The sequence below is a fragment of the Chiloscyllium punctatum genome, chromosome 9, assembly GCF_047496795.1.
Source record: "Chiloscyllium punctatum isolate Juve2018m chromosome 9, sChiPun1.3, whole genome shotgun sequence".
Taxonomy (NCBI): Eukaryota; Metazoa; Chordata; class Chondrichthyes; order Orectolobiformes; family Hemiscylliidae; genus Chiloscyllium; species Chiloscyllium punctatum.
In genome coordinates, this window is record NC_092747.1 from 42,318,347 (window position 1) to 42,333,800 (window position 15,454).

Genomic DNA, 15,454 nt, shown 5'->3' on the forward strand with positions numbered 1-15,454 from the left:
TGGAGCAAACCTTTTTAATACAGGAATTATATAGGATCGCAATCACTGCCTGAAAGTGTGATGGAGACCAATGCAATCTGGGTTTTTTTTTTAAACTAGTAGACAATCATCTTAAGAAAAATGTGGGGAAAAGGGAACAGGATAGTGGATCCAGGGACTTTGATTGGAGAACCTGCATAGCAACAGTGAGCTGATGGTGTCCTTATTTATGTGTTCTATAATTCTTTGAAGTGTTTCTCACTACTCCTGTACTTTTAGCAATGTATTGAAAATCTCTTTTCTAGTTCATTGCCAAAGGAGATATTCTTCAGGTTTCCTCTGTTTAAATTCCTTTTATAATTTTGAATGACCTCTATTATTAATCTTGACTTTCTCTACTCAGTGGAGAACAATCTCCAGTTCTCTCATTTCTCCACATAACTGAAAAACCTCATGATGACAATAGTGCAGCTGAGTCCCAGACAGTGATTTTGTAAAGGCTTTGGAAGATTTTCTTTGCTTGTACATGGTGTGCTTTTTTACAAAGCCAAGTATCTTGTGCACGTCATTCTGCTATAATGTGATAGTTGTTCTTCTGCAACCTCTCGCTTTGGAAAAGTGCTTAAGAAATCACACCATAAAAGATTGCGCTATGGAAAACCTGCTAAAGCTTGTTCAGCAAAAGGTTTGTTTTGCAAGCAATGTCCACAACTCATTAATAACGTTATAGCCAATTCACACTGATAAAACACGTGTTGTAGCAGAGCAACCTGAACTAGAGAAGAATAGTCATTGGACTTGGAAAAGTTAACTTTCTTTCTATGCTGATGTAGCCAGGCCACCTCAATTTCTCCAGCGTCCGTGAATGAAAGAAACACTTACACCTCACAGCACTGTCTTCCTGTCTGTTTATACAACAAACTTTTTTAACTCTTACTGCCACAATGGACCATTTCACGTTTTCTAACTTTATGCTCCATTTGACAAATCTTTGCCCACTCACTTAACTGGTCAATATCCTTGTAATCCATGTCCTCTTCACTGCTTACTTTCCTACCTTGTCAGCAAATTTGACAGCTATGCCTTTTGTCCCTTTATCAAAGTCACACATACAATTTGTCAGCAGCTGAAGTCCTATAAGGCATTAAGATTTAGAAGCAAAAGTAGGCTGTCCAGCCCATCAAGTCTGTTTCACAATGCAATGAGATTGTGGCTGATCTGATAATCCTGAATTTCACTTTTTCCTACCTTTTCCTCTTAAAACCCTAATGCCCTTACTGATTAAAAATCCAACTCAACTTTAAGCGTCGCAACACAGTCTCGACAACCCTCTTTCTATAGTTTTACTACTCTCCGAAGAAATTCCTGTTCATCTTTGTCTTAAATATGAGACCCCTTATTCTGAGATTATGCTGTCAGGTCTTGGACTCTGCCATAAGAGGAAATAACTTTTCCACAGTTACCCTATTACCTGATGAACTTGAATGCTCTGCACAAGAACTCCTAAATCCCTGTTCTGTGGCTTTCTGTAGTCTTTCTCCATTTAAATAATATTGACCGCCCCACCCCCCCCCCCCCCCCCACTTTCTGTCTTTCCAGGCAAAGTGTATAAATTCACTTTTTCTCAACATTGTATTCCCCCATCTGCTAAAATTTTGTCCAATTATTTCACCAGTTTGGGGAAGTTGAAATCCCCTAATATGAGATTTTTACACACCGCAGGGAACTGTCTAATATCTGCTTTTCTGTTTGTACTCCACTTCCAGCAATCTCCCAATGTGACTGCTCCCAGTTTATTTCCAAGTTCTACCCACAAGCCTTGTTTTAAGACCCTTCCAACATATTGTCCCTGTTCACACCAGAAACTAACTGACTAACAATAAGGCATTACCTCCTTACAAAAACAGAAATTGCTGGGAAAGTTCAGCAGGTCTGGCAATATCTGTGGAGAAGTTGTCTCCTCCTTTACATCCTCCTCAGGCTGGCCTGAAAACTGTTATCTTCACAGCCTCCCTTCCCACATATTATTGTCATCTAGAATGTGGCTTTAGAACTTTCCTCATCCAAGTTATTAATGTTCTTAGCTTAGCATGTTCAGTTCATGCAAACCAAAGCTCAACATATTCTAATATAAAGCATACATGTGTCCTGACATCCTAAGTACTGCAGTGGTTCAACATATAGGTATAATGAGGGTTGCATCAAGAATTTAGGGACTCAGGCAGTAGACGAAGAGTAGGAGCTCCAAGATCGTAATTTCTGGATTATGCCTGGTACCAAATGTTAGCAAATACAGAAAAAGGAGCATAGGGCAGACAAATCCATGACTCAAAAGTTGGTGTAGGAGTGAAAGTTTCCTGGATCACTGGGTTTCTGAGAATATGGGACCTGTATAAGCAGAACTGTCTGTCCTTGAAGCAGAATTGGACCAACAGCCTTGCTGGTGGGTTTGCTAGTTCCATTGGGAGGAAACTAAAACTAGTAGGAATAGGGTCACAGGACACTTTAAGAAAGGAACAGAGCCAAGGGAATTCAGTCACAATGAGTTTTAAGGGAGTTGGGTGAGGTTAGATGGCCTGTACATTAACTCTTACTAAATTCCTAGTATTAATGGTCGAGTTATGGATTGACATGTGGAATTGTGATTCTGTTGCAATTCAGAGATATGGCTGAGGGAGGAATGGGACTGACATATCAACATTCTGAGATATTGGATCTTCAGGCAGGATCGGGGAGGGTATAAAGGATGAGTTGGTGCCTCGTTATTAAGGAATCAGTTACTGCGGTAACAGGAACAATATGTTGGCAAGGTCTTCAAATGAGACCTGTGGTTAAACTTAGAAATAAAATAGGGCAGTCACATTGCTGAAAGTAGGTTACAGATTCCCAAACACAGGAGTCGATATGCAGACAAGTTCAATGAGGTGAATAAAGGCAATGTGATTAATGTTGGCGGAGTTGAAAACCCCTAAGATAAAGTTTAACAGTATGACTATGCAAATCAGATTTCTTGAAGTATCCAAGAGAGCTTTTTATATCATCATGTAGAATGTCCAGCTAGAGATGTTGCAGTGCTGGGGAACATACAGATGTTAGAGGTGGAGATGGGCAAACATCTTCGTGACCACAACCATGACACAAATGTTTAAAGTTTGTTTTGGTAAAGGAAAATGATGGTCTGTAAAAAAAAAAAAGTTGAATTGGGGGGAAAGCAGATTTTATTAAAGGAAGGTGGGATCTGGCCAAGGTAGAGTTGAAATAGTTTTTTCTGGGTAAAACTACAGCAGAACATTTAGGAATGGTGGGTATTGTTGACCTTCAAAAGAGTATAAGTTCAATGTTTTGCCTCCCAACGGAACTAGCAAACCCACCAGCAAGGATGTTGGCCCAATTCTGCTTAGAGTACAGACAGTTCTGCTTGTACAAGTGGAAGCAATGTAGAAGTAACAAGTCCAGGTAACCTTGGATGTCTGGGAAAATTTAGCAATGGATAAGATGATGTCAGGTTCTTAATAGGTACAGAGGGAGCAAAACAACAGAGGCCCTAGTGAAGTATAGAAAATGCAAGGGGATACTTAAGAAAGCAATTAGAGTAAAGAGGGTGCAGGCGAAAACACTAGTGATTATGATTAGGGAGAATCCCACGATATTCTCTAAAAACATCAAGAGGAAGAGGATAACTAGAGGAAACCTAGGGGGCGAGAGGACATTGGCAGAATGTTAAACATCATATTCCTCTTCATTTGAGGAAAGGAAGAAGTAATGTTGATACAGAATTTGGGAACAGGGACTATGAGCTGCTTGAGCAAATTGAATTAGAGTGAGGAGATGGTGGTTTTGAATGGTTTTAAAGTAGACAAATCTCCAGGCAGTAATGAATTGTATGGGAGATGGAATTTTCAGGGGCTCTGACTCGTGTTTAATTATAGAGGGGAAGTGCTAGAGGACCGCTAATGTTTCCACTTTTCAATAAGAGGCTGCAGTTCCATGGGAAGTTTGGGTGTCCTTGAAGAGAAACCAGTAACACTGGGGATCACCAGGGCCAGTCAGACAACCACAGATAATCACAGAAAGAGGGTGTAGTCATGAGGCAGAAATGGCACTATTGTTATAGGGTGGCCATTGACTCAGAGAGGACTCCCAGTTAGACAGTAGCCCAAAACCAAAGGCTTCTAGTCTGTGCTAGGGTTGAGAGGGCACCAGATTTCAATGGGTTGTCTTTTCAAATGGCACTGGCACGGTTTGGAATTGGCCTTTAATGGCTTAAATACACTTAAACAGTTTGCACCTCCTAAATGTTCACCACTGGCAAAATATCATGATGGTGGGAAGCTTTCAAGCTCAACATCTTGCCACTTTGTCAGCAATGTCTACCTTTCAGCCATCAACTGAAGATTGGTAATTATTCAGGCTGTGTCTCTGGAATAAAAGTTAAGGTCTTCAGTTTACTAGTCCACCTTATATGATGCATTTGTAATTCTATAATTGAATTTATAAGTGGGAAGATTGTAATTCACTGTCTAATATACCACTGCTAATTAGAATTGTGCCCAGTACCATATTTTATATATATATATAATATATATATATATATATATATATTATAAGCACTTTTAAAAAAAATGTTCATTAAGGTGCAAGGAACTTGCAAATTCAAGTAGCATTTTGAGAGATGTTTCTATTCAGACTGGAGGAAAGAGAGATTCTCATTTCCAAAAAAAAGGGAAGAATGGAGCATACATTCTTAAAGGCAATAAAAGAAGAACAGTTATGTGTTTAATTATACATTTTATAATGCTGGAAAAGTGCTTATATTCAAGGTTGTGCAAATGTTTGATAACACGAACAGTGAACCTCCAGAGCAAAATATGTCAAGATCCCTGGAATTTTCTCCCTCTTAAAACAAAATCTGATTTTTCTAATAATGTAGCGCATTTTCATAATGACAAAATGTTCATATCATGGAAAATGTGCAAAAATCAGGGAAGTTCAAATAATTAGTTGTTCCTACATGATTAACACTTTTGTTTAACTGCACTTTAAAGGGATACTTCAAACAAATAGTTCACTCAGAAGACTAGATAGAGAATGGGTTCAGAAATTGCATCATACACATACATAGGATGAACATTGGTCAAAACTTTACTCTTAAAGTAACATTAAGGCTTATCGTGCATGCTGATTTTAAATGCACAAATACCTAAACTTCAGACACAGGCATATGCGTAGTTAAACAGAGAAATCAAAAACCTACTGAAGAAAGACATTGCACTCTCTGCTTCCCCATTCAAATGTACTGAGTTTCTGAACTTGTTGATGCAAAGTAAACCCTGTAGTGAAAATTAAGCCAAATATATTCTCTCTTCATGTGTAAGAAATGAAAGAAGTGAAACTATCATGGTATTCAAACAGATGAAAGACTCAACAGACAAGGTATTTTTCAATGTATAATTTCAGTTATATCACACTGTAAATTTTTGCTATAAATTCTGTGCTTTACAATTGTGTCCTCCACAATCACCTGCTGAAGGAGCAGTGCTCCGAAAGCTCGTGTGCTTCCAATTAAACCTCTTGGACTATAACTTGGTGCTGTGTGCTTTTTAACTTTGTACAACCCAGTCCAATACTGGCATCTCCAAATCATGGCATAGGTTTGATATTGAACCCACTGATCTAAATTACACTTCCTTCTCAGTTCTTGAGCTGTTCATTTCAGAATCTGTCAGAGTGATGACTTACATGCTTTGATTTGCATGTGGACTATCTGAAATCTGAGTCAAATGCAAACATTTACCTAATCCACTTCCCATTTGTTATTCGTAAAATTGTCAACCTTGCATGGGCAAGTGCAGGTCTAACTAACAGCAGTTAACTGGCTTGCCATTATCATAGTTAGGTTATTGTTGCATGTTCAAATGATAGACTCATAGAAGTCTACAGCGCAGCAAAGGTCCTTTGATCTGTACCAACCAAAAACAAGCACCTAACTATTCTTATCCTGTTTTCCTGAACTTGGCCCATAACTTTGTATTCTGGATTAGTGGTGCTGGAAGAGCACAGCAGTTCAGGCAGCATCCAATGATCAGCGAAATCGATGTTTCGGGCAAAAGCCCTTCATCATTCCTGATGAAGGGCTTTTGCCCGAAATGTCGATTTCGCTGCTCGTTGGATGCTGCCTGAACTGCTGTGCTCTTCCAGCACCACTAATCCAGAATTTGGTTTCCAGCATCTGCAGTTATTGTTTTTACCCCATAACTTTGTATGTCTTGGCATTGCAAATTACACCAAAATATTTTATCATGTTTACCCTATCTATGCCCCTTGTAATTTTATATACCTCAATCATGTCTCCACTCTGTTTCCTCTGCTCTAAGGAAAACAACCTCAGATTGCGTACCATATGCATTTAACTTGAATTGCAGTATGAAAGGATTCAGTACAGGGTACACCTTTTGCAATTATAATGTATGACTGGTGAGTCATAAATAAGTTAATGGTTACAGTGGAGAAAATCTAACACTGCTAAATAAGTTCTTTTTTTAGTGCAGAGATCCTTCCAGAGATGAGATTGAGTGATGATGCTTCCAGTACATTAATTGACAATATTATTTCCTTTTTTTTAAAAAAGTGATGATTAAAAATAAATTTACAAACTAAGTTAATCACTTTGCTTTGTAGTATCTCAAGTATGAAGCTTGTTCTTTACTGATAATTGGGGTTTATATGAATAGCTATTTCTGATTATGATCTCCTAATATGCACAGGATAGTGCCAGCTATCCACTTTACTGCAGGATCATACATTTGTAACCAATGCTTCTGCTTTTTATTAGTCTTATGAAACTGCTAAAACCTGAAAAATTATTAACGATTTCAAGGGTTTGCTGACAATCTCAAACAAAATATTGAATGTCCAGTCATAGAAAATGCAATGCCAAAATGCTGCATTTTAAGAGATGTTGTGATTCTTAATCAGTTAAAAGAACAATCCTATATTGAACTCTTGGGTACTGCAGGCCGAGAGTTAATCTTAATTGATGCCTGAGGTATTCAAATTTTGAATCTCAAAGTAGTTTCATTCATTGCACAACCATAATGAGACAGTCCTTTGAGCAAGAATTCCCTAAGAGAAACACAAGGATTGAATATCAATTGAAAAGTGTTCTGTATACATGCTGAGCATAAACTGTAACAGGAAGCTAATTGCTAATGCAAGATTTAGCTTTCCTACAGCTGGAAGAGCAATGTTAGATAAGTGGACTTGTGGTAATCAAGCTTTCATGTTGGAGTCATGATAATGATTCTGTGCAGATGTAATTCACCACAAAAACAAGTCAGACTCTTAGTTACAGGTGCAAGCATGATGAGATTGTCATTAATATTCACTATTTGCTGAAATATTGACTGTTAAATTGACGTCTGCTAATTTCTGTGACTACTTATTTATATCTGTTTAATCTGATCTTGTGACAGTTCTTGAAATAGTAATTAAATATTTGAATAAATGTAATTACCGAATTATAGCATACTCATTTATAGAGGGAGGACGTGCATGGCCACTGAGCAAGGTATGTATGGTGGAACAATCTTTTAGGAAAATGAGAAGATGTGTCTAGTTCTGGATAGAGGCTTCAGGATAGTGTACAGAGAAAAGGTAGAATATTGTAAAAGTTAAGCACACAATCATTATGAAACTACTTCTAAACAGGGCATTAGAGAGTAATTTACTATTCATTTTTATTATTTAAAAATGCTAGCATGGTACTGTGTTCAGAAAAATCCATCTACTTCTAACAAAGAGTTGACATTGAATCTAAGGATGGTAAAAACAATGACTGCAGATGCTGAAAATCAAATACTGGATTAGTGGTGCTGGAAGAGCACAGCAGTTCAGGCAGCATCCAATGAGCAGCGAAATCAACGTTTCGGGCAAAAGCCCTTCATCAGGAATAAAGGCAGTGAGCCTGAAGCATGGAGAGATAAGCTAGAGGAGGGTGGGGGTGGGGAGAGAGGAGCATAGAGTACAATGGGTGAGTGGGGGAGGAGATGAAGGTGATAGGTCAAGGAGGAGAGGGTGGAGTGGATAGGTGGAAAAGAAGATAGGCAGGTCGGACAAGTTAAGGAGACAGTAACTGAGCTGGAAGTTTGAAACTAGGATGAGGTGGGGGAAGGGTCCCCTTCCCCCACCTCATCCTAGTTTCAAACTTCCAGCTCAGTTTCTGTCTCCTTAACTTGTCCGACCTGCCTATCTTCTTTTCCACCTATCCACTCCACCCTCTCCTCCTTGACCTATCACCTTCATCTCCTCCCCCACTCACCCATTGTACTCTATGCTCCTCTCTCCCCACCCCCACCCTCCTCTAACTTATCTCTCCATTGAATCTAAGGAGCTGCACTATTTCACTACTTAATGTTTTCAGAGATATTTTCTGTTTCTCAGATTTTGGATCCTCATCTAAATAATACTGAATGTAGTTTTCGTGCGCTGCTTCTATACCAACCAGCTGAGATCTGTGAGCACCTTAGAATTTTTCTGACTGGGGTCACAAAAGTAATTCAGGGTAATTGGGATCTCTCAAACATTGGCACATTCATTTACCTCTGAGCACAGGATAAGTCTTTCACTTGCTATTGTAACTGTATTCATGAAAGCCTTTGTAGAAACTGTAATAGTCTCGACAGGTGGTAGACCTTGTGCCCTCAGCTTGTCCCACTTAGCAGCTTGGCACTTGGAGGCTGATTAGATGTCGAAACACAAGCTGAAGCCTAAACAATGTGACAGCAGGTCATTCCTGGCTGACAGGAGAATGGGAAGGCCCTCAGTCAAATAAAAATTTAATTTTCTCTGCCTCCTGCCCTCCTAGAATTCAGTGTAGCATCTCCATGGCAACAAGTATCAGTTCTCAGGATTAGCTGTACCAATAAAGTGGAACTAAAATTCATGAGGACACAAATGAAATAACGTTACAATAAATATTAGATTTTTGATTGCCTATATTAAAAAAATTGCTAATGTGATTGAACATGTTAGAAAATACATGTTCAGAACTTATTTGTGTTCTACTTTTGAAGGACTTCAGAAGAATCTTGAAGATCATGTCAGACTTTTAGGTGTTGGTACTGGGTTCATTAGACATTCTTTCCTCTCTGGTTAATCCAGAGAGGATCCAACCTGCAGCTATTTGCAGCAGAACTGCTCAATGACCACACATTTTGATTGCAGACTGGCCATTCTTTTGGTACTGAGGAAGATCTTTAATATTTAAAACTGCAGCAATGAGTCCAATTTTGCTGTAAAGGTGAGATTACCTGTGTTTACTTTGGTTCATGTAAATGAGACAATATCTTTTGTCGAATACACATGTTCAGTGAAATTAGAGCATTGCTGGTTGAAAGATTTCTAAAATGCGTTCTGCTGAATAAGCAGGAAAGTGCATCTGAGGTCATCATCAGGTCAACCATGATCCTACTGAATGACAAAGCAGACTGAAGAGCCTGATAGCCTACATTTGCCCCTATGTTATTTTGCTGTGTGAGGTCCCTGAACTTATGAATATGGTCTATACTCACGAAAAAAGTCAGGGTTTGTCCATTCCAGTCTATGAATCTTTTAATGATATGCTGAAACTTAATTGTTTCCAGATTAGCTCTTTGGTAGTGAAAATTAACTTTCATAAATGTTTAACATAGGATTTAGGAGCAGAAGTCTGTCATTTGACCCTTTGAAACTGTTCCACCGTTTGAAAAGATCACGGCTTGTCTGGCTGTGGTCTCAACTGTATTTCTTATGTGCCCTTCCACAATCCTTGCCTCCCTGATTCTCAAAAACCAACACAACTCAAACCTGAACAAATTCAATGACCCAGCCTGCACTGATTTCTGGGGAAGAGATTTGAGTACAAGGATGAACTTCCTGAGCAAGTGGGCACAATTACAATGTTTAAAAGACACTCAGACAAGTACATGAAAGAAAAGGTTTGGTGGGATATGGACCAGGTGCAGGCAGGTGGGACTAATTTAGTTTGGGGATTATGTTCAGCATGGACTGAGATTAAAATTAATTTCCCTTTTAATTTATTTCTCTCCAGTTTTTATTCCAATCTCTCTCATTTTGCTTTCTGCATGATTTGATCCTGAATTTATTGTTCTAATTGACATTTCCTGATTCAAACTCAGCTCGTTAATGATCTTTAATCTGATCGATTAGGGAGCACGCTGTTACTTTATCAGTTCACTGGTGTTCTAAATTCCCTGTTTGACAACAATTTCCCATGCAAAAGCCCACTGAAAGGCAAAGGGAAAGTACAAGATCAATGAGCATGATTCATTCACTGCTCAGAGCAATCTAGCCTGATGTTCAGTGTATCATCATGTAAAATAAAGTAGGAAAATTATTCACTTTCTCTTCTAACGGAAGCCAGGTTGTTCTTTGGTTTACTGCCATTTTACTGGATTTCAATATTGGTGAGAATGTATTCTCAATTCTGGTCATTTTCCGCACAGTGCAGGTAAGCAACAATACATGAATGCAAACTGTTAATGATCCTAAGGAACCACCAGGAGTAGAAATGCAAGTGAAGATTTAAGCCAATACTTCATTTGGCTGAAATCTAAATATATTTGAACCAGCAAGAAAGGTTAAACATGCATGATTAATAATTCTAACCATCCTGCCAGGTAATTCTTCAGGATTGAATTTTCCCACAGTTAAACGCTGCTTCTCACAATGGCTGATCCCCTGTAGTGCTGTTAGTCTTTTTATCTCAGATCATCTATGTTAGACATAAGCCATACATAGGCTCCAAGACAATATAAGCTTCTAGCTTGTCATTGGAGTGTGATACTAAATGGTTCAGTCACATAAACTGTCAAACTATCCAAAGATTTTTCTGTTAAGAGGTTCTGCATGCAGAAGAGTCAAAGCGAGCATTAAACGCTGACACTGTTAGTCTCCAGTATGCATTTAGTTCAGTGATTGATGAGTCAAATTGAGATTAGATCTGGTGATAATCGACTGATCTGCAGAACAAAATACTTACAGCACCTCAATTCCACAATCATAGGATGAGGTAACTTAATTCCAAATTACCACTGAATATAATTAAAATGGTTAAAACCTATTAATCGTTTCAGGTAAAGAAAATAATCATTGCCCTTTCAAAAGTTTATTGGGACTTCAAATTAGGTGACTATTTAAATATTCCAAGCAAAAATTGCGTTAAAGTCCATTTCTACCATGTCCAGGCTGCAATGAAAGAGTCAGGTGTAGTTACTGTCAAAGGTGTGGTCTTATGTGTCCTCAACTGGATTATTTAACTGGCATCAGATATAAAGCTTTATAACTATATGAATGGGATATTGCTCTTTTCAACAGATTTATTTATATTCCTTTTCTTTTGAATATGTATTTTCAAAATGATTTAAGGATCTACAATAATTATATATAATGTAACTGAGCTTAAAATATTTCACTCAAGTTCTTTGTGTATGTCTAGTGTGTTTATATATTACTTGTTTATGGAATTACTGACAGCAGATGGTGGAATGAGGAATCCCAGATCAAAATAAACTTGCACGTGAGAAACTTTTGTTCTCCCAAAGCACAAAGATTATTATTGCTTTCTCTAGTTTTCTGTTCCCAATCAGCGATTGCAGTAATGCCCTGGACAATATGGGCATTGACAAGTTGGAAAAATTCAATGAGACCAGCAAGAATGAGCTTGATGGCAAGAACAAAAGTGCTTATGAGCTGGGTGTGAGCAGGTAGGACTAGATTGGGGTGGGATATCTGGTTGGCATGGATGAGTTGGACCGAAGAGTCTGTTTCCATGCTGTACATCTCTATGACTAGAAGTGTTGTATGGTGACACAAGAATTTCTAATAACTGGCAGGATGCCCATTTACATCCATTTGTATTTATTAACATCTCATTATTAGTGATTCTAACCTCATTAATATGTAGTTTTCCATTCACCCACCTGTTGAATAAAAACTAGGCAGTTATCAGTTGACTCCAGCTCGCCACTTGCTTCTCTGAATGTCCATCATGGATATGAGTTAGACACCTCGGGGCATGCTCCACAGGCAGTGACTGCTCACATTACCCTGGATCACCCTGTCCATGGGTATTTGTAATGGACCCATAACAGCCTCTCTGTACCCTTGTTGCACATTACCAATTCTCGAAAAATACGGTCCTGTGTTTCAATGCTGCTCTCGGGAGCACGTTTCAATGAAATGCTGCTGCTGCTACAGAGACAGTCTCCCATCTCCATGGATTGAACCAGGGAGCATCTAAGGACTCCTTCCTGCTCTCTTAGCACTCATTTTGTGTCTACTTTGCTGCTTTGTTCTGCCTTACCCTGCTCTGCCTTGCCTTGCTATGCCTTTTTTGCTTTGTGTCCCCTCAATTGGAGTTTAGTGCTCTCAGTACTTCTGTCCTGACTTGTCTTTTAGCACAGATGCAAAGCGGGTCGCTTGACATGCTTTTCAGCAGAGATCAGCCACGGGGGTGGACAGGTTGCTGTATACCATTGTACTACATCAATCTCCTAGCTGCACCATGTGCTTACTTACACATGGCATGTGCAAAAACCAAATAATCATGTCACAATGTATAGGTCTTCTGACAAGTTAAGGAAGACATTGTTCAGCCAGGGGGTCCGAGTACAGTAAGTCAAGGGGCAGGCTCTGGTTAGTTTGATAGGCAGTCAGCTGTTTGCACCAATCAGGGCCAGGGTCAGTCCTGTAGGTCTAGTGCAACCAGTTCAAACATTGTAGTAGGTCATTTGGGGAGCTGCACAGAAATCATCAGGGGTCTGACTACCCATAGTAAGGGCAGTCCACAGGGGGCCTGGGTCATGGTAAGTCTTGGTCTGTCCAATAAAAGCCAATATTGTGCTAGAAACTGGTGAATCCAATGGCGGCAGTTGGAGGCTGCCTGCAGAGGGGACGCCAATTGTAAAAGAGGGCAACTCCACACATAAAAGAATGAGGCAATACAGCATGGCAAGGAAAGGTGTAGTGCAGGAGGGGAGGTCATCCAAAGTCAGCAATGTCCTGGAGTTGATGGGGGACAGTGCATCACTACGTTTGGCATAGTAATATGACAATTTGGAGTCAAAGAGTCAATAGAGTCAAAAAGTCATACAGCACGGAAACAGGCCCTTTGGTCCAACCAGTCAATGCTGACCATAATCCCAAACTAAACTAGTCCCACCTGCCTGCACTTGGCGCAAATCCCCCCAAACGTTTGTAACAATTATTTGTGATCATTGGTGTCTTTCACCTATATTGTGTTGGTGTCTGTTTAATGCTACTGCCCTTTAAGAATCTTGGTTATTCATGTACTTATCCAAATGTCTTTTAAACATTGTAACTCTACCATAAGGCTCAAGGACTTCATCTTAATTGTGAAGATGCATAGATAAATATGTGGGTTGTGGCATGATGTGATGAAGATTAAATCTGCTGGGCTTGATGGAGAGTGCCACTAAGATTGAATATGAAAATTTTGGGAGGTCACCTCCACTGCAAAGCTGACGGTGTGGTTCATTCCATGAAGTGTGACTGCTGTTTCCTTCCATTGTGTTCCAAATCACAAATGTGTAATAGAGATGAAAATAACTGGAGTAGGCAGTGTAAATGGTTTCATTCTGTGAGGGAAGGGACTCCACCTGCATTTGTAATAAGGCATTTAGAAGGCAGTAGCATTAAACAGACACCAACTCAACGTAGGTGAAAGACACCTAAGATCACAAAGAGTTGTAAGTGAACATACTATGTTGAGTATAAGTCCTGGCCCCAATTTCACGACGTCATGCAACATTACAAATAAATCCAAATAAGGCTATGCTGCAGAAGCAGTATGTTGCAGCCTAGGAACATTCAGTCTCATCGCCAAAGTAGTAAGCACCTTCCAAGGTCCCGTAGTTGCACATCATGCAGTAACAGCTCACTTCACACCTTGATCCACAGAACCTCGTGTCGAGCTAAAGATGGCAAAGCTCTATTCATTCAATGTTGTATTTGTGACTAGACTGACTTTCACTCAAACAGTTGATGGTATAAAGTATGCCCTCCAAAAATCATCTTCTTAGAGTCATAGAGATGTATGGCACAGAAACAGATCTTTCAGTCCAACTTGTCCATGCTGACCAGATATCCCAACCCAATCTAGTCCCACCTGCCAGCACCCAGCCCATATCCATCCAAACCCTTCCTGTTCATATACCCATCCAGCTGCCTCTTAAATGTTGCAATTGTACTAACCTCCACCACTTCCTCTGGCAGCTCATTCCATACACATACCATCCTGTGCGTGAAAATGTTGCACCTTAGGTCTCTTGTATATCTTTCCCCTCTATGCCTATGTCTTTTAGATCTGGACTCCCCCACCCCAGGGAAAAGACTTTGTCTATTTATCCTATTCATGCCCATCATGATTTCATAAACGTCTATAAAAGGTCATCCCTCAGCGTCCGACGCTCCAGGAAAACCACCCCAGTCGATTCAACCTCTCCCTATAGCTCAAATCCTCCAATAAGAAGGAGACCAGAATTGCACACAATATTCCAAAAACCCTCCACTGCACCATTTGGTCCATCAGAGACTCCAGGTCTCTGTTGGCAAAGTGAGGTGCCAATGTTCCTCTATCTGCTGTGTCCTGGACAATTCACATGAACTGTGCAGGGTAGCTCGGGACTGACAGCACTTGGTGTATTTTGATATTTAAAATATGGCATCATGGTCAGGAATCCTGGGAGGTGCCAACAGGAGGCCTGTCCTTCCACCTATGGAAGATACAGCCTGTTAGAGGCTGTGAGAATCCTTGCAAGGCCCTTAGGGAATCACGAATTAACCTCCTAATGGAGCTCATTGAGAACGAGTTCCCTTGGCAACAGGTACCAGCTTGCCCAGCTGGAACTCATCAATCTGGTTCTTGTGGCACAATGACAATGGGCCCTCTTGTGGGACAGTAGTAATGACCCTGCCCCTGAAGTGGGAGGCCCGGGTTCAGGACCCCACCTGTACCACGGGTGTACAATGACATCCCTGAACAGGTTTATTTGGGAAAAAAAGGTTAAATAAAAAAGGCACAATGGTAGTGACTCTACCGCTGGGCCAGGAGAACCATGTTCCAGTCCTAGCTGCTCCAGAGGTGAGTAATAGCATAATTGCATAGATTGATTAGAAAATTAAAATGAAAATAAAGCAGACCTTCATGCTCTTGCAGTACAGTGGTAGTGTCCCTACCTCTGAGGCAGGAGATATAAGTCTCACCTGCTCCAGCTGTACGTATTAACATCTCTGAAGTAAGTAACAGTAAAGCAGATGCTAGGGCAGGACTCTTGTGATGCAGTGGAAGTGTCCCTCATTCTGAGGCAGGAGACCATCTGCTCCAGACATGTGTCATAACATTTCTGAACCCAGTCCCTCTCTTTGATTGTTTGCATTTCCTCCAATGGAATCTGCA